Genomic DNA, 25,019 nt, shown 5'->3' on the forward strand with positions numbered 1-25,019 from the left:
CAAGGACCACCTAGCTTTGTTTTATAGCCACCCCTAGCAGAACCCCGGACAGGCTGGGCCATCGCTCACATCTGACAATGCCGGGATCATCAGCCAGCTGAGCCACCGTCGCTCTTGCCCTCCACTTATTGTCTCTGGATCAGCCGTTTACACCCCTCTAGCACTCGAGCCACAAGTGAAGCAGCCCAGGATCAGTGGATGAGAGCGAGAAGTGGCAACATGGTGACTTATGCTAATGCATCCCCCCTGGCCCTCTCCTGTGTATGCTAACCGCGGGCCAGTGCCTTTTATTCTGCCGCTAACAGGTTGGAAACGCAGGCCTTATTTGGGCTATGGAGTAAACCCACAGGCTTTATGTGAGTGCAGCGGAACCTTCATCATGCCGTACTGAGGCCGACTTGGGGCCTGGATGTGACTCATGATGATGGAGAGTGTTCCAGGTAATGTCTCGCAATAGAATTTTGTTTCTGCGTTGAAGGATATTAAAACAAATGTACCTGTCTTTTAAGGCCTCGTTCTAATATCTACAATCTATGGCTTTTCATATCTCCCCGACACAGTGATTCTGCATGGCCAGTAAATTACAGAGACTATCAGCAAACTGCATTGTAAAAGAGTGTGAATGTGCAGGCGCATGATGCATTCGCTCTCCTTGGTATCTTCAGTTGCCAAGCAGCTACGCTTCCTTGTCACATAAAGAAATGTATTTCTCCCCTCCTCCTTTCAGCGCGCTGGACCATGCTGTTATGACAGCTACGGCCCGGAGAGCTGTGCGGCGTGGTGATATTTGCAAGGTTCCCCGTGTTGCGATTCACAGCCGTGCATGATGGGCAAATGGATTTGCTTAGTCCGGGGAAAGCTGTGCATTTCACAAAATAAAGAAGCACATGAGATCGGTACAACTTCTGATGTTAATACAGTGATTTAACGGAAGCGACCCGAGTCTTGCTTCAACATCATTATGGTGTGCCAGAACCTGCTCGCGCTCACCTCACTGAACCTCTTTGCACCAAATTTTGACATCTCATCAATAATGCTTTATAAAACCAGCATAGCAACATGTCCGCATTTGAGGATTAGGGAGTGCTGTGCATACAACTTATTTATTGAGACCTAAGTATTACAGGTGCTAATAAACAGCACATTACCACAGTTTTTTACAAATATTAATATGCATAGCAGCCATCTTGATTGTTGTTTGTTAGGTGTAGCTCCTTGCCGTGTATGTAACCTTTGATACTGGCATTGCTAAATGTTATTTTAATATTCTGCATTTGCATATTAAGATGCATGTTCTTTCAAGGGAAGTGGAAACGGGAAAAGGCAAGGCTCACACTCACACGGGGACACTCCACACACCGCCACCTGAAAATCAAACACAAGACTGTTACATATTTGGTACAAGTATGCCACATACAAGACAGGTAGTCACATCAACTCCCACCGAGACCACAACCAAAATACACGAGTGGCTGAACACAACCGCTCCCTTCACTTGTCTGTTCGGCTTTTAATACTGGAACCTGGAGCACTGATGTAGGTGCGAGAAATAAAGGGGGTGTGGCCTGCAATCAGAGCTATGGGAACTGTTGTCCAGTGTCAGAACACCCAGTGTCAGAGCACCTACGAACACCGTTTCAATGGCATAATATAATGCTGCATTAAATAACATTGATGATCAGATAATTTGATGAAAGACCTCATAATGCATGTGTTATGGGATTGTATTTTATGGGGTTAAGTGAATAAAGGCATAAAACACTTTCCATTTACAAACCTTGGACACACCATTCTATTTGTAGATAACTGTTAGAACATAGTGTAATTTAAACTCCACTATGAATAAAGAACAGGAATTATGCACAGCATTAATAATAAACATGCAATTCACATAAAGTGAATAAGATTGAGCTGTTGTGAATTATGAGTAAAATATTCCATAAAGGCTGGATATGGTCTTCCATGTAAATTTGAGATTGCCTGATTTAATGAGACACGTTTCTAAGGTGATAAAAACATGCTGTTATGGCTCCTGTGGGGGACAGCATGATCTTGGTGGTCCAACAAAAGCAAATCCCACACCCCCAACTGCCTGGAATCCTCAGGGGAGATTTATTGAGATTACTGTAAAAAATCCTGTAAATATCTCACTCCGTGAAGCCAACCAAACTCTTTAGTTCTTGTATATAACAGTTCTTCACTGGCTTAAGTCAGTGAACGGGGGTGTAAATGACTTTTCAAGGGCCTCTGAGTCTGCATCAGTGGGTACTGATCTAGGACCAGTGCCTTGGTTCTTAGGAGAATGTGAAGACCAGAATAATACGGTTTATAATACAGCAGTGTAAAGCTGGCTTTTTTTTTTCTTGTAGGGAAATGTTATTGAGTTTAGTTAGGAGTTAGAGTCTCAGAGTCGTGGACAATGCAGTAAACATTGATCACTCGGCTTAGCGCAGTGGTCCTGATGTGACACATTTGGCATATAGATGTTGAAAGCCACTTACACAATATGAGTCATTTTCATTCCTGTGTGCGCTGTGTCTGTCATCCATGTGTGATTTGGGAGCTGCAGGGCTGTGACAACACATTTTTTATGGCGCCTCAGTGGTTCCTGACAGAATGGACGCTGAATACGTGAAATGCTTCTCTTCTTAATGTGCGCTGTGTGATTGTAAGTAGAACAGAGTGTGCTTTTTTTTTTTTTTTTTAATCTTGCTTTATTCCTTGCTGTTGTTATTGTTGATGACGTCCTGTGCCTTGTGGAAAGCTTATACTGCACTCAGTGGTATTGAGGATGGGCTTGGATGCTTGAGATAAGCTCCTTAACTGTGAGTCAATTCAATTTATTGTATCAAGGGGAACAATATTAAGGATTTATCTTCTAATCTCTTTATGTATTTGATTAAGTTCTACGTAGGCAGTAATTAGTTCATTCAATTGATTGGCAGTCAAACGTGAGCCATATGACTACATGTGTAAGCACCAGTGATTGAGGGATCTTTCTATACCTTATAGTCACTGCGGTCAGGATCAATAGGAACAATAAGAAACCACAGGAATCATTGAAAAGTGTTTTCTTTTTTGGTGTGTGACAATGGTGTAATTGGTAAACCATACAACATATGTGAGGTTGTGTGTGTGTGTGTTTAGGGCATTTTTTGGTGCCACCCTCCACTAAACAAGTGGGTGGATTTGTCCACCTTGGATAATCCCTATTGTGTCCGATTTAATGAAAATGTCTGGCGAAATGGGTTGAGACTGAAAAAGCAGTGTTTACACCGTTCCGTCCGTGTATATTTATCTGAGTTCCCGAATTTAACCAGCATGGCGTCTTCACCTCATCCCTCAGAGCTTTCCAAATCTTTCTGACAGAGTAAGCCTGAGAGTCATAGGTCAGTGAGAGTGGGGATTCGTGCTTATTTTCTGCGTTATAATCTTTTTGGCCGTCTGATATTATAGAGTGCAAGTTATTTTTTTAATCACATGACTGCGAGTTATAAGAGGCTTATTTGGTGATGCTTGCATCATGCAGTGACAGCTTCCTCTTGGCACTTCTTGGCTCTTTTAGTCACCAGGCACTGACTGATTATTTAATCGTTTTTGTATTTTTACTCTGAGGCTACAGCTATGGACAAAATGACTTTGTCGTGAAAAACATGACTCTTGGTGTTCAATTCTGCATTAGGTTTGGTCTGCAGGCTTCAATGCTCACTGTCTCTTTCTGCCCTGGCTAACCAAGACCAGATTATTAAGTTTTGCTCATCCCTCTAATGTGTCCGTGGGTAAACTGACAGCAGATCGGTTTCGAGCGCTCTCCAAAAAAAAAAATCTGAAGCTACCGACCGCAGGATTTGGAACCGAAGCCAAGAAACAAAGATAATCTTGGCTTATTTCAATGCGCTAAATCACAGCACACGGCGAGCAGCCCAGCGTGTCCACTTTTAATAAGATTGTCACGCGCCGCGGACGGGGCACAGAACAAGCGGGGTGACAGACAGACATACCTGGCTTCTCCCACCTCGCTCGCCAGGTCGCAGCCAGTCAAAAGGGTCCTGCAGGGCCGGCAGCACCGAGGCGGTTCATCTGAGCCGTCAGAGGGCACGTGCCTCGCGGCGGCGCCGCTTGTTCCATTAATCACGTGTGTCCTTGTCGTTGTTTCCGAAACAAATTAGCTCATCCCTATCAGCTAATAGGACACTGGAGAAGTAAATGAATGAACGAATGAATGACATTTAAGCAACATGCAGCTAACTGAAAATCTCAGTTTATGTACTGAGACGGATGTTGAGCTGATTTTTTTTTTCCCCCGAGATACATTTTCTGTGTGCTAATTAACACCCACAAGCTCTGCATGCAGTCAGGGGAAAGGCAGCGACTGTACGAATCCCTGCAGAAATGTAATACAGGACTCTCTACATTGCATACAGGACAACGCTCTCGTCGAACACGTCCTCGCGCTGACAGTACAGGAGTTTGGGATGCTGCAGCTTCAGAGTCATCTGTATCTCACAGTCCAATGGGCAGAGGTGGTCCACTGAAATAGAAATAAGAATTCAACTTGACTAAGCTGACCTTCGGTAACCTGGTATAGTTTCCGAACCTTTCATCAGTGTTACACGCTTTGGCTGGGAAAATACATTGTGTCAGGTTGACATGCACTGCATTAATGTCAGTCGTGGGCCAATACAAGCGTGCTTAGTGGTTTCAGTGACAGACAAGCAGACTGTACTTTGATACTGGTAGTACACGGCGCCTTAACTGTGTTTGGCAATAGGTGACTCCATTTGTAAGGATTGTCTGTGACGACAAGAGCTCGAACACTGTGGGATATTTCTTCTCTTGTCCTCAGATAGACACCAGCATATGTTACACCCCCATCTTCCAGCCATGGTGGATTTGACTATGATTTTGTCTCAGGTAAAAAACAATAGACAGTGACATATTTTATACACTGGTCTGGCTGAGCATTTTGTCTCGGTGTGCCACAAGATGGCTTGCATTCACTGTCATGACGAGCCGGGGGCGGCACTGGCTGTTCTGCCCGACTGAGTTCAAAAGCCGACTCCAACGACATCACTTACAATGGACTAAACCGCGAAAATGTCACACATCAAAGGCCAGCCTTTTACATGACTAATTATGCATGCATGTACTTTTTGACTGGATTTAAATAGGCCGTATAAATATGCAGCGTGGAACACGAGGAATACAAGAACGTGGCTTTAAATTCTTGCAGCTTCGTAGTGGTGGTGGTGGTGGTGGGGGGGTGTCACAAGAGCTGCTGCATTAATAATTAATCTTCATAAATTGTCAGATCAAACTCATTTATGAATGCAAAATTCCAAAAAAACGTTGCTGATATTAAAAGTCAATGAAATTTGATGAATTTGCATTGAAATAAAGAGAATATGCTATCAAGCTGAGTCATTGCAACAAAATGCCAAAAATGCTGTTATAAACATGAGTGTAGACGAAGCTTTTCTTCCAAATAAAAGCTGTCATGCCACAGCGCATTAACATTTTAACAGTGCTTTGTAACTTGGACCGTAACTGTTGCTGGAGTGTGGGATTACTGTCATATCCGAGGAAGGCAACGTGTAATTACAACAGCGGTGAACTGTTGATTGTCTGCCAATACGCAAATGTGGTCCGCATCGTTCCAAAATCCACGTGAAGGAAAACTTAAGTAATTATTATGCATGTTATTGTCTGCCGCCCACACACCCACAGGTATTTGGAACAAATAATTCAGCCAGTATGAGTTACTGTGAAAGTGCTCTGTCAATTATGGGAGTATCTGCTTGTGATCATCAGAGATGTACATGAAGGTCCCTCTAGACTTCATCACTGCAGTTAGATGCAACTTCGACTGCCTGGAGATTAATGAGGATGTCTAACCCTCAGCCTGAACCGTCTGAGTAAGCTGTGTTATTATGATATGACTCGGGGTTGAGGAGAGATCTTTAATATTGTTTTTGTGGTGACTGATTAAGGCATCTTGTATATCAAAAATGCACTTGGTTATTTATATATATATGTGTGTGTGTGTGTGTGTGTGTGTGTGTGAATATATATATGTGTATGTATGTATATATATATATATACACACACACACACACACACACACACACTAAGAAGCATATATATATATGAGAATGAAGTCTGTAACCTTTTGGAGTTCTGGCTATAGGCATGAGGTGATAACAAAGTTCACGTCACCGTACAGGTCTCACAAATAAATGTTTCATTAGCAAAATATGTCACCTCATTGACAAAACTATGATACAAATGAACATTTTGTGCAGAAGGAAATGAATTATCTTAATTTCAATAGATTAGCAATCAATTGTATTTGATAAACTAATGACAAAAAATTGTGAGGTACCAATTCATGACCTACCAGATAATAATAATAAAAACTACAACATACGAGAAGCAGAGTGCTAAAGGAGGTGGCAATGTGACAGAATGCATGATTATTATATAAATAATAAAATTTATTAGTACATATAATTGTTCTACAGAGTAATGCAGTTAATTTACAGGTTCCGGTTGCCTAGCAACATTTCAGCAAAAGTAACCTTATGGAGATTTTGTTACAGTCCATTGTGTTATGTTTATGGATAGATGGTTTTGTGATTAAATGTATTACAATTACATTTTTTGTCACCACAGTTCAGCCAACCTTAAACTTAATCAGATCTAAAAATACAGCATTCTAAAAACATTTCGAAATAATGCCCAGGCCAAATTTAAAGTTCTCCTTTTCTCCTGTAGACAAAACGTGTTCATAGCTCACATGGCAGAAAAGCCTTCAGGAAAGTTTTATTGAGCCCTGAACCTCCAACTGGAGACAAATTCAATCCATCTGGGCCTCATTTCATCCAGTGAGGGTGTCTTTTATTCAGTGTTGAATTTTAATACTCCAATATTTCCAATTTGTAATCTGTCTGTGATGGAAAAGTATAATATCAGATCTGAACAATTCCACGGTCTGTGAATCAGGCCTTTTTTGTACACAATGCCTTATCATTCCAAGGTGTGTGAGACCAAGTGCAGAGATGGGCTCTCTAATTAGAAATTCAAATCTTATTTTATTGACATTTAAAAATTGGCTTAACCAATATTTAACCCTTTATGGAACTGCTGGTTCCATAAAGAATAGTTTTGTGGACTCAGCGTAATCAACGTTGTTTAAAATATTATGTTTGTCCTCCTAAAATTTATGACAACCACATTCTGTTCATTACATTAACAGACATTACAGTTATGGCTACTGGGATAATTTAGGCACCAACCCTGAGGAAATGACATGATGCCTCTAGTTTTGAAAAAAAAAGTATCTGTGCAATTTTTTTGCTGCTCCAGTACAAGGACATTTTGTCCAGCTGGCTGGACATATTTCCTCTTTTCCTAATCCTGTCACAGGGAAAGCATATTGATTTCAGGCATCCGGTTTCAATGTGACACTGCAAAGGGCTCGGGCTCCTTCATATAGCCTCAACCAGCGGTAATTTTCCACAACGAAGCCCATTCCGCCCAGTCACCAGCACGTCTCAGAGCATTAGTGGAGATGTAATGCTGGCGCAGAGGCATGACACCATGTTAGCCCACTGACTAAGAGTGTGTGGCTTTATGATGCCTCATTAAAAGGTTGCATCAGACACCGCAGGGGTTATGCCGGTTGTTGTAAGCGATAATGTTGTCAAGCGCTTAGTCATGCCTATGGCAGAAGTGAAGCAGTAGCCCTTTCGCTGGCGCGCCAAAGCACGTCTCTTAGCAATGCAATTGGCTGCAAGGGGTTTAGCATGTTCCCTGTTACTGGTGTGCTGAACGAATACGCCTCCTCGTTTTTGCAGCAGCGTTGTGGTGAGCTTCATCGCAGCGCTTAATTATGTGTGTGACTACTGTGCATTTGGCCAGTGTTATTTACAGGGTGGCCAAGATGCTCACTGATGCCTATTGCTCAGATATTTTAAAAAATTATGACACATTTACTTGTACCTGGCATGCGTTGCAGATTACAAATACTTTTTGAAAGGTATTATCAGGCTGCTTGATCCCAGTTTTTATGTCTTGTGCCTCCATCTAATGAACATTTTGTATTTTGGCGGAAGATTAGTTGGGCTGAATCATTTTCTGTGTGTGTGTGTGTGTGTTTTCTGTGCTTGTTTGTGCCTCTGTTGTTTCAGCGGGGAGGGGTATATCCTGTATGGGTTTGCCCTGTGCAGGAAATGCTCACACCTCCTTGACCACCTCCATGGGCACCTTATGTTGCTTGTCCCTTTGCAGCAGTGCGTGCTCCAGAGCTACTCAGAATTCCTGTCATCCACTTCTATAACTGGACCATAACTGCTGTGAGAGCAAACAAATCAAAGTGAAATGGGACTTTTAGATGTGGATGTGTTTGTTATGAACAGATGCATATTTCATTTCAAGCCCATTTGTTTCTAGTGTTTTTTCATCTGCTCGACATTAAAATGCAACAGTTCGCTTTAACCTTTTGCACTACTTTATTTTAATGTGTGTAAAATATAAATCAAACAGGTGGGAAAGAAAATACTGACACACTGTAAATAGTGCATATGCGATGGTGAAAGCATTGGCGCTGTCTGAGGCTGTGCATTTGCATCGGCGCGCGGTGACCGCGAGGAAAGCTCTCATCTGGCTGCCCACTCTGAATACAGATTTATTGCCAGGCATTACGTTATCCCTCCACCTTCATTCGATTGGACCAGAGGGGTTTTGACCGGGGTCTAATTTCAAGAGCCATGCACAATGGATAAGTAAATCTTAATGTGCGCACGATTGTGGCCCGTTTACCACTTGGCACGCTGGTCGTGCCCAGAAAGTGCAGATATATAATCAGTTTGAGAATAGGTTCATTAATGGGATTTGAGTGCTTCAGAAAAAAAAGGGAATGAGAAAGAGAGAGGGAGTGAGACGGAGGGAAAGTCAATGTACTTTAGAGATAAGGGAACTGTTTATCCTGTTAATGTGTCATTTTAAATACATTAGTCCTTTTGTTGGCTGCCTGCCCCTTTAATCCTGAATTGCAGGAGACAAACCATTTATGGATTCGAACATAAATTAAAGTGCCGTTGTTTTCAGTAATGACACTAATTTTCATGTTTAAGGGGGAGTTTTTTTTTTTTTTTTTTTTAACCGCCAAACCAAATTGTATTACTTTGCTTAGATGCTTATTACAGCTGTTACGCAGCCAGTTAGGTTTTATGGTGGAATAAGTTGTGGGAGCTGATAAGGGGATGTAAAACAGAGGTCACCTTGCGCCACCATGGAGACACTGACCGGGCAGGCATTCTGATCTCGGTGATGGGCGCTGGGCCGACAGTGTACCATTTTACTATACTTGCCAGCCTATTCAAGACCTCATGAATCAGCTTAATTGACGGCTCATCTTTATTATTCCATAACTACTTGTCATTAAGATAATGGTATAAGATGCCTTGAGAAATCTCCGAACTAAAATGAAGCAAAAAAAATACTTCTGATTTTTTGTTAATGCAGTTAAATTATGCGAATAAATGGATATTTACAGATTTTTACAAGTCAGTGGAATGAATGAAGTGAATAGAGTGGAAAGGACTATGATGCCTTTCCATTACTTGCCTGAATTCTTGCTACCTGTCCTTCCTGGAAGGTTTTCTCAGTCCCAGACAGCTTTCTGGCTATGCACACACACCCCTTTAAATGTATATTCCATATTCCCCTTTTATCTTGCAAATTGCCCATTTATGTTTGTTTGCACTAGCAGTGTCCTAAATACTATTTTTAAAAACGTGCTCCAGTTTTTGAAACTCTTGTATGTATGGAATGTATATGTAGATGTTTCTTGAGGCATTGAAAAAAAAAAAGAGTAGTCTGTGCTATAAATAAAGGTGGTTCTTAATCACGTATTAATTCTGCAGTCATAATGAGTGGCATGTTACATTTTGAGTAACATTTCATTTGCAAGTTCCTTGTTCCAGTGAAGATTACATTTTAATATTGATATTGTTAAGCATCTACATATTTCCGCATTTGTGTCTGCCTGAGTGCTTTATCAGCTCTTGCTCCATATATAACGAATCTGACTCTCACATCCTGTTTAGTCGGATTGTATGTTAAATGTACTAGACTGAATTTAATTGGTACAGTGTCTTTCACATGAAGGAAGAAGTTGGAATCAATGAATCAGTGAATGCTGCTTACTCAGTCTTCTCGATTAATCTATGCGTCTGTTGCTCTGTCTGCTTCTTTGGATCTTCCTCGGAGTCTCTATCTTCCTCTATCACGTAAACCTCCTTTCATTTGGCATATTGGTTTTAATCCTAGACGTGTTGATTTGGGTTGTTTATGCAATCAAGTGTTACTGGTCTTACGCCAGCTTGTGTGGGGAGTGCTTGTGTGCTTCAGCCGATCTGAGGTCTGATTGATTTTTGCTGGGGGCTGTGACACTTCTATTTGCCTGGTGGCACAGTGATTGAACTGAGTTCGAGTGGGCTTGTGTTGGGGGCTTGTGTGCACACTTTTTCACTCGATCATGATGTCCACTGTATTTTAAAAATCATCTGCAGGAAAAAGCTGCCGCTGCAGCTCTGAGCATGATGAGTACGATTGTTTTAATCATCAGCAGCATAAAACATGGGCACTATGGCTCCATTGCCTTCTGTTCTGTGGAAATGAAGCCAAAATAACATTTGGAGCCTGGTTCTGGGCAGTAGAGATGAGCGCTGAAGTCAGGAATGCCTACTCATTTAACAGTTCCATCCATAGAAGAAGGGACATTGGTTTCTTCCAAAAAAGGTTATCAAATAAATTATGTAACAATGACATTTTGAAACTAATTTGCAGACAAGACCTGCAAACTTTGTAGATGGAAGGACAGTAAATTGCTAATTTCTAATTGGCACACAAAGGAATGGGCGGAGTTCATCAGCAGGGGCGCAAGACCTGTGGTGGCTTCAGTGTAAAAGTTTTGAGTTTTGAGAGTGCATGCTGTCACAGTACAATTAGTTAGTTGTGATGTTCTTTAAACACTAAAAGGCTTTCAAATCTCATGAGTCAATATTTATTCCCAACAGAACACAGATGACATAACAAACGAGAGACTTTACAATTTTGTACAACTCATTTCAAAATACACAATGTCTTCCTTGAAATAGGCAAGGTAGGGGAGCACATGGTGCTGTAAAACCTTCATATACCTTTCAGCATTCGTAGTTCCTTCCGAAAATCATATACACTTATGCACCCAGACCAGATGCTGGCTTTTGACTGAATGCTGATAACAGACTGGAAGGTCACCTTCGTCTTTACCCCAGAGGAAACGGCGTCCGTGACTACCAAAAAGTCCGACTATCAACTTTGGAGTTGTCTGAACATAGAACACTTTCTCAGTGTGAACAGTCCATTTTAAATTAGCCTGGTCCACAGGACACTTCTGGATCATGTTCAAAAATGGCTTCCTTTTTGCATGATAGAGATTTAGAGGGCTTCTACAGATGGCATTGCGGATTGTGTTTACCTACATTGGTTTCTGGAAGAGTTACTTGGCCCATTTAAAGTTTAAAGTTAAAGTGAAGTGATTGTCACATGTGATACACAGTAGCACAGCACATGGTGCACACAGTGAAATTTGTCCTCTGCATTTAACCCATCACCCTGAGTGAGCCATGACAGGTGCCCGGGGAGCCGTGTGTGGGGACGGTGTTTTGCTCAGTGGCACCTTCGAACCGGCAACCTTCTGATTACGGGGCCGCTTCCACAACCACTAGGCCACCACTGCCCCTGGCTGTGAGTCATTTAGTGATGTCATTGACTCAATCATGCCAATGAGCGATGTAGTGTTGTCTGAGGGCCCAAAGACCACAGGTATTCAATCACGGTCTTTGGCCATGTCCCTTATGAACAGAGATATATTGAGTTGGATTCGATTTTTTGATGATGTTATGCACTGTAGATGAAGAGATTTGCAAAGCCTTTTCAATCTTATGTTGAGGAACATTGTTTTTAAAGTATTCCACAATCATTGCATGAACTTTTTCACTGATTGGAGAGACTCCGCATCTCTATGACACCCCTTTACAGGGAGTGCAGAATTATAAGGCAAGTTGTATTTTTGAGGAATAATTTTATTATTGAACAACCATGTTCTCAATGAACCCAAAAAAAAACTAATTAATATCAAAGCTGAATGTTTTTAGAAGTAGTTTTTATTTTTAGCTATTTTAGGAGGATATCTGTGTGTGCAGGTGACTATTACTGAGCATAATTATTATGCAACTTAACAAAAAACAAATATATACCCATTTCAATTATTTATTTTTACCAGTGAAACCAATATAACATCTCCACATTCACAAATATAAATTTCTGACATTCAAAAACAAATCAGCGACCAATATAGCCACCTTTCTTTGCAAGGCCCCACAAGCTCATCTTTGATGATACCAGCCCAAACCAGTACTCCACCTCCACCTTGCTGGCGTCTGAGTCGGACTGGAGCTCTCTGCCCTTTACCAATCCAGCCACGGGCCCATCCATCTGGCCCATCAAGACTCCCTCTCATTTCATCAGTCCATAAAACCTTAGAAAAATCAGTCTTGAGATATTTCAGCTTGTGTGTCTAGTTCAGTGGTGGTCGTCTTTCAGCCTTTCTTACCTTGGCCATGTCTCTGAGTATTGCACACCTTGTGCTTTTGGGCACTCCAGTGATGTTGCAGCTCTGAAATATGGCCAAACTGGTGGCAAGTGGCATCTTGGCAGCTGCACGCTTGACTTTTCTCAGTTCATGGGCAGTTATTTTGCGCCTTGGTTTTTCCACATGCTTCTTGCGACCCTGTTGACTATTTTGAATGAAACGCTTGATTGTTCAATGATCGCGCTTCAGAAGCTTTTAAGAGTGCTGCATCCCTCTGCAAGATATCTCACTATTTTTGACTTTTCTGAGCCTGTCAAGTCCTTCTTTTGACCCATTTTGCCAAAGGAAAGGAAGTTGCCTAATAATTATGCACACCTGATATAGGGTGTAGATGTCATTAGACCACACCCCTTCTCATTACAGAGATGCACATCACCTAATATGCTTAATTGGTAGTAGGCGTTCAAGCCTATACAGCTTGGAGTAAGACAACATGCATGAAGAGGATGATGTGGACAAAATACTCATTTGCCTAATAATTCTACACTCCCTGTATAGTGAATCATATTATAGACCTGATATAAATTAACTTAATTATTTGGTACATGATCTTCAAGCTTAATCTTTTTCAGCCATTAGGTGCCCCTGTACCAACCTTTTTGGGACCTGTAGCGGGCATTTTCAAGTGATGAGAAGTGAGAAGATGGTGACTGGTGATTCGTGCTTACTTAACCAGTGCCAGTTCCTTCCCATTCCAAAGTGTCTCGTCTCGTTTCGACCTTTCCGTTTACCTTTCGACCATTGGTGGATGTTGCAGTTTTATAAACTGACTCGCAAATAAACATTTGATACTCAACAAATCCTTGGCATACTCCTGCAATTGGGGTTCCCTTGTATTACCAAAATTCCCATTTCACAGGGTTGAATTTTCATTCGCCGACGACAGTTTCCCGGTTTGAACATCTGTTATGTGCAGATCTATGATCCCTTGTGGCTAATATTGGCTCATGTGATTTTAAAGTCAGAATTTAGGTTAGGTTTTCTCTGAAAAGTGCTCTGTACTTTGCTTTTCTACATTTTTTTTTTAATCACCATTAGTTTAAATAATCATGACACTTTGCTTTAAAACAGTTGATGTCCTCTAGCAATGTCAAAATGATTGCCATGAAATTAATTTCAAAACAACAACCATGCTCTTACATTTTATGCCTACTTAAAATGCAGGCCTATTTGTTGCATCAGTAGAAGTGGAGCGAGGCTCAAACCTATTTTTTTTTCTGGAATTAGGGAAGTGGAAGCAAGCTGTTTGATTGTAAGGAAAAAAGGACTTATGGGCGTCCTTGTCTAAAATAAATAAATAAATAATAAAAAAAAGAAGACATGAAAACGGAAGCTCATCACATTGTAGAGAGTTGAGAAGCCCTGCAGTGGTCTTCTCAATGTCAACACTCTCAAACTCTCAATTACCGGATACCAGATGCGTGTTAAATCGTATTAGCTTCTGCTGTTGGAGGTCCTGCTCAGGGCAGTCATTAGGGCTGTGAGTCAACTTGTGTATATATATATATAAAATTAAGGAGAAATGGCTTTGAACACTCTATTTAGTGTGTAAATCCTGGGACCTATTATACAAGTAAATAATTTGATTCAGGACTACAAATCTTTTAGCTTTCTGTTACACTTTAATTGGCAATTTTGGGGGAAAAAAACTTTTTTTGGTGGTGTCTAGTGAGATTGAGCTTCTTTTTTTAATGCTGATACTGGCTGGTGTGATGGAATGTGTTAGCATCCATTAGGCCTGACCCTCCTTCGTCACCTCTTCCTCATCTTGCATGCAGTAGGAAGGCCTCCTTGTGGAGGTCACATTAGCACGTGTTAATTCCTCACCATCAGGATATGATCTTTCTCCACATGCCTGGCATGGTAGATTTATTTAAAGTACAGTACTAGTTTGCAGCAGTCTCTCCCTGTCCAAAATTGTACTTTTTTGTACTTGCACCAAAAAAAATGACACATGGACATCAGATGCCCATATCTACAACTCCTCCACCTTTGTCATCCTGCAACGGCACACTCTCAGACTGCTGACAGAGATGCAGCAGAAATGCAGTGCTGTGTGGTAAGACTAGCAGTGATGGCTTATGTGTTTACATCCTCACGGCATGGTGCAAGAACTACTAGCTACTGTGCTAGCTTCTCTTCATTGCTGGTGGAGTTTGTGACTGTGAGATGCAGATTCACCTCAGTAATCATATTAGGAGTGTACATTCCACCCAGCGCTAATGTTAAGGAGGTGCTGTGTGTGCTGTATGGAGCTATTAGCAATCTGTAGAATGCACACCTTAATGGACTGTGAGCCTGCAATTGGTGTCAGTGCAGGGTTGGTGATGATTTGTCCAAGAAAAGAAAAAAGGCCAAAACATGTAGTAGTTGAAAAGTCCAAAGTACAGTATTGAGCATCTGTCCATGTTTGGAATCACTGGACAGTACAGAGTAGGATTTGGTCCAGTGTCATGGTGTACATTGCATGTCATTGCAGTTCATTGCCAGGGACCATGATCCCTCTGGTGGTCTCTTCATTGGACTCTAAAGGTAGTCTGGGTGCTTGATTCACTGCCTCGGAGAGAACAAACGGCACCGGCAGATGCTGACACAACTTGTTGTACAACTGGTACAGAAATACGTGGTTATAGTGGTACATTTGTGTTAATGGTGGCCCGGTACCCTAACTAGGACAGCATAACTGAGGTGAATTAAACACTGTCTATGCTTGGCTAGGTGACTATGTAGTAAACTTTTCTTAATAATTGACACTGTGTATGTGATTTTTAACAGAAGGCCAGATTTAAACACTGAGACTGTGTCTGAGTATTGAACACTGACTGGAAAGCTATTCCACAACTGTGGAGCTCCATAAGAGAAGGATCTGCTCCCAGCTGTGACCTTCTGTGCTTTGGGTACCAGTTGTGAGGCATAGGGTGCAAATAACAAGTTCACTGTGGAACTGCGGGGCAAGACCATTAAGTGCTTTATTTACATTTACATTTATGGCAGACTTACAATCAGAGCGACTTACAATCAGTAGTTACAGGGGACAATCCCCCCGGGAGCAATTTAGGGTTAAGTGTCTTGCTCAGTGACACAATGGTAGTAAGCGGGATTTGAACCTGGGTCTTCTGTTCCTAGGCGAGTGTTTTACCCACTAGGCTACTATCACCCTGACTTTATACGTCAAAAGTATGATGTAGTCAATCCTAATTTTGAAAAGTAGCCAGTGCAGTAATTGTAAGACCGGTATGAAAGTGAAAGGTATGTGATACACAGCAGCACAGCACAAAGTGCACACAGTGAAATTTGTCCTCTGCCTTTAACCCATCACCCTTGGTGAGAAGCGGGCAGCCATGACAGGTGCCCGGGGAGCAGTGTGTGGGGCTGCTTTGTGTGTGGGGCTGCTTCCTTAACCGCTAGGCCACCACTGCCCTGCTAGGCCACCACTGTCCTGCTAGGCCACCACCAAATTCAAATGTGGTTTAATTTTCTGCTTCTAGTTAGAACTCATTGCAAAATTTTGAAATAGCTGGATGCACCTAACAGAACATCCAGACAGTAATGTGTTGCAGAAATCAAACCTTGATGTAATAAAAGCATAGACCAACTTATCTGCTTTGTGCATTGAGATCATATTATCTGCATTATTTTTAATGTGAAAGAATGCTATCTTAGTGAAAACCTTCAGACAGTTCCCTATTCTGTTCAGCTGCTGCCTCTTGTCTGGCATTGCTGATCAGTACAACTGTGTGTTGTCAGCATACCAGTGAAAATTAATACTGTGTTAACGGAGGACTTGACCTAAAGGTGGCATGTAAATAGCAAGGAAAATAGTAATGGACCTCAGACGGAACCTTGTGGAACACCAAATTCCACTTTACTATATGAAAACGAATCATCATTATTGTTTACAAATTGATACCAATCATTTAAATATGACCTGAACCAGGACAGGGCTATTTCCTTAATCCCAATAACATTCTGCAGTCTGATGAGGAGAATAGCGTGATCAAAAGAGTCAAACGCTGCACTAAGGCCAAGCAGGATGAGCAGCAAGATGGCGGCCTTAATCAGAGGCCAACAGCAGTTCATTAGTCACTTTAACCAGCTCTGTCACACTACTATCATAAACACATCACTGTTATGCTAATTCAAGCATACATATCGCTTGTCAGGTGCACAATACCAGTTCTGAAGCAGGTGAAAAACTTGCCAGCTCTGCAAGACTGCTTTGAATGCACTGAATGCATATGTTTAGAGAAGCTGCAACCAATGGTGACAACACAATCAACTTGGAGGAGTACATGACAACAGTCAACAACTACATCAGTAAATGTGCTGATGGCGTTACAGTCTTTAAGTCCATCACCACACGATCCAACCAGAAGCTGTGGGTGACTGCAGAGGTACGTGAACTGCTCAAAGCTCAAGACTCCATTTTCAGGAAAGGTGACAAGGTGGCACTAAGGACAGCAAGGACCAAGCTGTCTTGAGCCATTAGAGCAAAATGTGCGCATGGGCAGAAAATCCACAACCACTTGCAGAACAGCGGAGACACACGGCGCATGTGGCAGGGCATCTTGGCCATCAACCCAACCCTTCTCCCCGTGATAAGGAGCTGTGTCTAACCATGGCGGATTTGAGGAAAACTCTTCACAGAGTTAACTCATGGAAGGCTGCTGAACCAGACAAGATCCGTGGAAGATCCTCAGAGAATGTGCAGGCCAGCTGGCAGATGAAACATATGAAGACCCTGTTGCCCTCCACCCTGGACCCACTGCAATTCGCCTATAGTCCGAACTGCTCCACGGACAATGTCATCAACACTACTCTGCATCTGACTCCTCAGCACCTGATCGAGAAACTAAGCCTGCTGGTCCTGAACACCTCCCTCTGAAACTGGATCTTGGACTTCCTGACTGAGAGACCTCAGTCTGTCTGGATCAAGAACAGCATCTCTAGCACCACCACACTGAGCACTGGAGCTCCTCAGGGCTCTGTTCTCAGTCCAATGCTGTTCCCCCTGATGACCCATGACTGTGCAGTGACCCATGACTGTACAACCACATCATTAAGTTTGCAGATGCCATGATTGAGGTGGGTCTTATCAGCAAACAGAGAGGAGGTGACTGGTGTAAGGTCAACAATCCGTTTCTGAACATGGACAAAATGAATGAGATTATTGTTGACTTCAGAAGAGAATTTAGGGACCATTCTCCACTGAAAATCTTGTGTGGAGATTGTCAAGAACACAAAGTTCCTCTGTGTTCATCTAGAGGAGAACCACTCCTGGATTCAACACCAGCTCAACAGCCAAGTAAGCCCAGCATCGTCTTTACTTCCTGTGGAGGCTGGAGGCCCATCTCCAACCACCCATCCTCAACACCTTCTATAGAGGGACTATTGTGAGCATTCTGACCAGCTGCATCACTGAAGTCTGGGAACTTCACCGCATCGGACCGCAAGACCCTACAGCGGATAGGGAGGACTCCTGAGAAGATCATTGGAATCTTTCTTACTTCCATAATGGATATTTACCAAACTTGCTGCACCCAGTTTCCTAATGCCTGCTTTCCACGTGAGGGTCCTACAGGAAAACTAGATCAGAGAAGGTAATTTAGCGGCCAATGTTTATCCGTGCAGTTGGAGACCACGTTGAAGACAAATTTCCTGATTTTTGTGTGCATCATCCTGCATCCTGGATGTGCTATTTTCTGGAAATGGCTCTATGAAGCTCATAAAAAAGGGACAATTGGTTTGTGATGCCGTAAAATGCAAGACCCTTGTGTTAAATGTTTAATGCCTACACAAACCCACATAAACCAAAATTGCAAGAAAGGCAAAATCAACATTAGTTACAAGTGATGGAGGTGTGTCTGTTGGCAGTGGGCTGTTATTTCACAGCATCAGAAACTTCAGTAAACCTTGACTTTAATGATTTTATTATTTTTATGTACTGAAACGGGAAAGTAGCTAAAAGGAAGCTTTCAAAACAAAATATGAATTCATGAAATAAATAAATATATAATTAGTATGAATCGATTTGCTAATCACAAAGCTCTGACAAGGACAAGCTCTGTGGGAATTTCTGACTGACGTGAATGTGGATGGGAAGCCTCCCAAACCTCCTTTGCGTTTGGAGTTGATATATTTAGTTTCATTTTGAAAGCTTATGGAAGTCTATCATTATCCTGGCCTATGAATTATTAAATGTTCAGCTGCCTACAGTATAACACTGTGATGGGCTGGCAGGCGATAGTGGGGTGATGGCGGCCTGACTGGTGGATCATGGCCCATGCATAATGACAGGCAGCAAAGTGCCTTTAGGGTGCCAGCTTTCATCAGGGTAAGCAGGGATGACACGTGCTTGTTACGGAGCTGTCGAACTGTCATAGCGCTGTCAGGCCCACACAGGCTCCCCAGCCAGGCTGCTATGATCACCTGATCAGAATGACCTTACGAAAAACAAAAATAACAGGGTGCATAAAGCAGTGCGAAACGAGAGGTGAGCGGGTCGTGTAATGAGAGAGAGATATTGGCGAGGGCGGTGGGGTGGGGGTTTAGGTGTTATCCCTTTTTTGTTGGGTATGTAAATTTTTTTGGTAATGCAGTCATAACATTGTCACAGGCATACGAGAAATATGGAACTGTGCGGGCCTGTGGCGCTATCTCACCCTGCCGTGATTTGACGTGTTAATCTGCTGAACACTGATAGCAGAACTAAGTTGCAAGTTCAGGAATAATGTTTGACAGAGCAAATTAATCCACAGCAAAAAAATAATCATTTTAGATAAACAAATAATAATAGCTAGTAATAACAGTATTTTACAACCTTTGGCTTTGGGGAAAATATAGATCTTAAAGATTAACAATAGCAATTATGAAGGCTAATCAGCTAGATCAGCTAATCAGCCAAAAATAAATTGTGATTGGCTATTATTGCATCTCATCCAAATGCTAGCTGGCCATTGCAAACTCTAACAAGGTGATTAGATAAAGATTTGATAAGAAACCTCATGTGACACAGTGCCTATACACACTCTGTCATGTTCCTAAGTCTAGGGGTCTAAGAAATGCGACAACCAAACAAACACAACCACACACAACCAAACAAAGCAAACAGTGATTTTATTTCCAGTGAGCTAACAGGTACAATAAACAGCGGACTCAGCACAGCTAACCAACATCAGAACCGCCTAAAGGAAGGGATTTTACAGCGGGGATAACTCAAACACGCACAAAAGTTAACCAAAAGGGCACATAAAGCTAACAGACTAACACAGGCTAGCAACAAAGGGGTCTACCACACAAAGCAACAAGATACATCAATGAGATCCCCAACGGAGCTCCTTGCAGATCTCCATGGACCCTGGGGACCTCCCAAAAGAGTAAGGGCCTAGCAGACCCTGGGGACCTCCCGAACACCATCTTTATATAGGTGGAGGTTACCAATAGGCAGATGTTAGGTGGAGCTGGTAGGCTTCAACTCCACCCACGAAGTCAACCTAAAAGAGACAGGAGACAAAAACACAGCCAGCCACACAAAACACGTGGGAGCGTACGTCCAGGGACGTAACACACTCATATATACACACACACACACACACACACACACACACACAGATGTGGTCTGGTGTACCGTAATGGGGTTGCCCACTAAAGTTCTGTTGTGGAACTGTTCTTTGTTGATATGGAATATCAAGACCAGAGGAGCAATTGTGTACCGTTCTCAGTAAGAAGAAAAAAAATCTCCAGACAAATTGATTCATAAATCACTGAATATGCACATTTTTCCTCATTTTCTGTACCCCAGCATTTTATCACTTCCAAAAGGCCTTACATAAGCATAAAACCAATGCGGAGACCCATTCATCCTGAATGACTGTGTTCAATCGCGTTTCATCCTCTGTTTATTTTTGCCCATGAACTATGCCGATATAAAGAAGCAGAAGCAGGGATCAATCATGCACAAGTGTTGTGTTATATCGCTCCGTAAGGATGAATGGGAACACCTTCAGGAGCCGACACTGTTAGGTATCAGGTTCTCTGTCTGATGGTTGGATACGCCTGTGAGGTGTCTCAGCACTACTCTGCGGCTGAATCTGTTCCAGTAGTAAAGAAGGTGCTTTTATGTAGCAGACTATTTCCTTAAAAACTCTAAACATTTCACTCTTCAGACTTTTTTTTTTTTTGTTGTTGCTCTTTTTTAGAGCTGCCTTCTCATTTCTCCTGTTGGGTGAGAGCAGTCGTGGCTAATTGTCTAAATAGGCCGCATCATATTCATTTCATTCTCACACTGTGCCTCTAATTTCTCCAATAACGTATACATCTAAAAGCCCAATGTTGAAAGGCACTGTGGGTAATGAGACGGTGGAGACTATCCTTCTGCCAAGAGGGCTGATTGCGGCAGCAGGAGAAACACTCTCTGCACAGTTACGCTAATAAGAGCTGACAGAGATACGCTGAATAGGTTTCACTGTGTGGATATCAGCAGTATGTACCTGTAGCTAAGAAAAAAAAAAGAAAAAGGGACATGCAATGCACAGACACACGTTGCCTCATGCACGAACATTTATGTATGTATGCATTTTCAGTTTATGTTCATTCCCCCCTATCTTGTGTCTCAGTTTGACTCCCTCTACATTACCCCTATAGCATCAGGTGATGTCCCAGAATGGTGTCCTCGCATGGTACCACAGTAGGATGGTGCATTTCCTCACGACAATACGGGTTTACCTGTCCCATCTCAATTAGGGTTCTGTGCCTGTCCCAGAGGATGGGCAAAACGGGAGAAATTGAGCTCTGTTGATTGAGAGTGGTCTAACCACTGCAAAGAGTGTGGTTACTTTTCTTGTTGGCTGCCAATCCTGTTTGATTTTAGAAGATTCTGATCATGATATGATTTTAATATTAATTTACATTGGAGGGTGCCTATGCTACCCCCTGTTATATTAACCTATCCTAGCCAACACAATGTAAAGGTACACATTTTATAGGCTCTTTAACGCTGGAGGAAATATTTCACAATTCCTACTGGATAAAATGTCCTCTTTTTTTTAATGTTCACTCTGTAGGGTCTAGGAGCAATAGTATTGATTGGAGCACCAGCTTTGATTAATTTAGCACCTTTCCCATATGGCCCTCTGCCCAGTGACTCCTCATTCCCGCTGCTAAACGAAGGACAGAGTACAAGCAAACCCACATCTCTGTCATCACTTTCTCTGACTACAATCTCGGAGACATGAAATAGGTTTGCTTCCAGCTGTGTGAGCATACGGCAGCCTTAAACCGAACAGTTTCAATAGCGAAGTTGACCATTTTTAAGCATTTAAATGACATTCCAGTTGCATTTGTATTTAGTCCAAATTCATTCAAACCACACTGAATGTGACCAAATAATTATTTCCAAAAAATGTTATTAATAAATGCTTATTCATAAAAAAATATGATTGTTGTGTGATTATTACTTATGATATATACTGCTATGAGGCTAAATAAGTGAACAACCCTGCAAATGAATGCTTAAATGTTCTGTATACCAGCTCAGGCAAAGTGAGTACAAATACAGAAATTCTGCTCACAACTAGGCCCAACGTTGCAATATTACAACATTTCCCTAAAAACTTACTAGAAAATAAAAAATGTGAAAAATCTTTAATTCCTACATCAGAGGCCTACTAAAACAATATCTGAGAGGTCAAAAAAAATTTTGCTCATTTTTTTCTATATTTGGGTCTTACAGGGTTAATCATGTTTTATCATGGAATAAGAATTTAGTTGCTGAATTAATATTGTACTCTGAAAAAAAAGTTAGCACAATCTCTTTAAGCTCTTGGAAGTCATTTAAGAAAGTGTGCAGATTCACACTCATTTTCATTCAATCATCACCAAACCATCACCAAATTTAAATTCAACTGATCACATATGGGGAAAAATTGGATTGAGGACTCAGACACCTACTCAACCACCATCATCAAAATGACAAATGAGTGAATAAGTGGCAAGAAGCAGTGAAGCTGTTCTGACAGCTGTAATTTGTCCTTAATCTTCATATTTTTTTCTCCGTAAAAGCTCTTTTTTTCTCTTAAATTCATTCCACCAGTCTGCTAACTACTTTAGATGACTTCCAGCTTTATGTCCCTGGATGACTCCTTAAATGTGCTACTTGATGTCCCTTCATTACATGCAGAAATCATGTATTTTCTGGAGTTATTCCCTCAAAGCTGCCACCTGAAATTGTCATGCAGAACCTAATTTGGAATGACAAAATGGGATGTCACGTCTCATATGCTTTCTTTTATAGACTTTCATCCTGTACAGTGCTGCTAGTGGTCGATGCTTTTTGTTCTTGATAAAGTGGAATCATCTGAAACCTTCCCGTCTTTGCTTTTTTTCCCCATAGTAAATCACCCTCCTCTTCTGCCCTTGGTATTAGGATATAGCTTGAATAGCATGGAGTCTCCTCGATGAGTGTCTAGGCTTTGGCCGCTGTCTGGAGGTGAGAGTTTAACAGCCACCTGGCTAAAACCCATCTTTCAGCCTGCCCTACTTTCTTGCCGGTTCTGGATTGGTGGTGACCCCTGGCACAAACTAAGGGTTTGCAGCAGAATTTGGTATGAAGATCCTTTAGCTGCCAGAGGCCCGGAGAAAGGAGGAAGGACTGCGGAGTCAAATGAATGTGTTTTATATGTGTGTTGTGTGTTTTATACCCATGTCTGGGTAACTTTTCTCAGTGTGCTCGCAGAGCTCAGTCAATCTCAGCTTATTTTACGTTTTTCAAGGTTGCACTTTACTCGCTTCCCCTTGCCTCTTCCCTGCTCCTTTTTCACAAACTGATCTTCTCAGAATGGCTCTCGGCATCGCCGCTCTAATTGTATTTAAATTCAATGTGTGGTATAGCTCCAGTTTCTGCTCTGCTGTAAGTGATTTGTGATGATGGTGAATGAACCATGCATGCTGAAGCGGCATCACACTCCCTCTGGCCCCCTGATTATAATGCGAATGTGCACTGACAGATTAAGCTTTTGTAATGCCGGCTCATTGTTTTGCGCCCATTTGTATGGATTTTACTGATTTAAGGCTCCATTTCAGCTTTCCAGGGTGACAAACAGAATGCATCCCAGAGCAGTGAGGTATTCGGCATGTCTGTTAATGAAGGGAGCTCACTTGGTGTGTGGAAAGGGGCAGTGGTGGCCTAGCGGTTAAGGAAGCGGCCCAGTAATCAGAAGGTTGCCGGTTCGAATCCCGATCCGCCAAGGTGCCACTGAGGTGCCACTGAGCAAAGCACCGTCCCCACACACTGCTCCCCGGGCGCCGGTCATGGCTGCCCACTGCTCACTCAGGGTGATGGGTTAAATGCAGAGGACAAATTTCACTGTGTGCACTGTGTGCTGTGCTGCTGTGTATCACATGTGACAATCACTTCACTTTAATTTAATCACTTTAAAGATACTGCATATATATTTTACAGTATTTCACTCAGTGAATAAACTTTTACTTTTAAATTTTAGATTAATTTGGGCTGGTTTAAATTGTATGACAAGTTTGAGAACTGGTGGTCATTTTTACACTCCTGCATTGTTCTGTATAAAGGGACTTTTTTTTTTATTCTTTACATTTTAAATGAACTATTACTGATATGCTTGATATGCTAATATGCAATACAATGACCTTGAGGACCACACCTGTGAACTTAAACGAAACGAACATGTTGTGTAGGTCTAAAAAAATGGTGGGAACCTATGGGCCTTGTCATCTGTGTAACTAATGAACGTTTACATTTTAAATGAACTATTACTGATATGCTTGATATGCTAATATGCAATACAATGACCTTGAGGACCACACCTGTGAACTTAAACGAAACGAACATGTTGTGTAGGTTTAAAAAAATGGTGGGAACCTATGGGCCTTGTCATCTGTGTAACTAATGAACGTTTACATTTTAAATGAACTATTACTGATATGCTTGATATGATAATATGCAATACAATGACCTTGAGGACCACACCTGTGAACCTAAACGAAACGAACATGTTGTGTAGGTCTAAAAAAATGGTGGGAACCTATGGGCCTTGTCATCTGTGTAACTAATGAACGTCTGCTCCCCATGAGGAGGTGTGAAGATGGCGCAGCATGGACCCAGTAAATGGGACCACTGCTAGCGGGGCTACAAAACAAAGGCAAAGCGACAAGGACATGAATGCGAGCGCAAACACGAGAGGCCTGGCGAGAAAGACGAGCGAGCCAGGCTGCCTGGCACGGCCACAATCAGCGGGGCGTTTGAAAGCAGCCGATGAGCGCAGTGTGAGCCCTCATAGGCTTTGCGAAG

General features: G+C 42.0%; 1 protein-coding gene across 4 annotated transcripts in view; it reads left to right on the top strand.

Moving 5' to 3' along the window:
* The window catches only part of astn2 (astrotactin 2), a 260,288-nt gene that overhangs the window by 22,664 nt on the left and 212,605 nt on the right, over positions 1 to 25,019 (top strand). The gene's annotated exons all lie outside the window — the stretch shown is intronic.

Source organism: Denticeps clupeoides, chromosome 3, assembly GCF_900700375.1.
Source record: "Denticeps clupeoides chromosome 3, fDenClu1.1, whole genome shotgun sequence".
Lineage (NCBI taxonomy): Eukaryota > Metazoa > Chordata > Actinopteri > Clupeiformes > Denticipitidae > Denticeps > Denticeps clupeoides.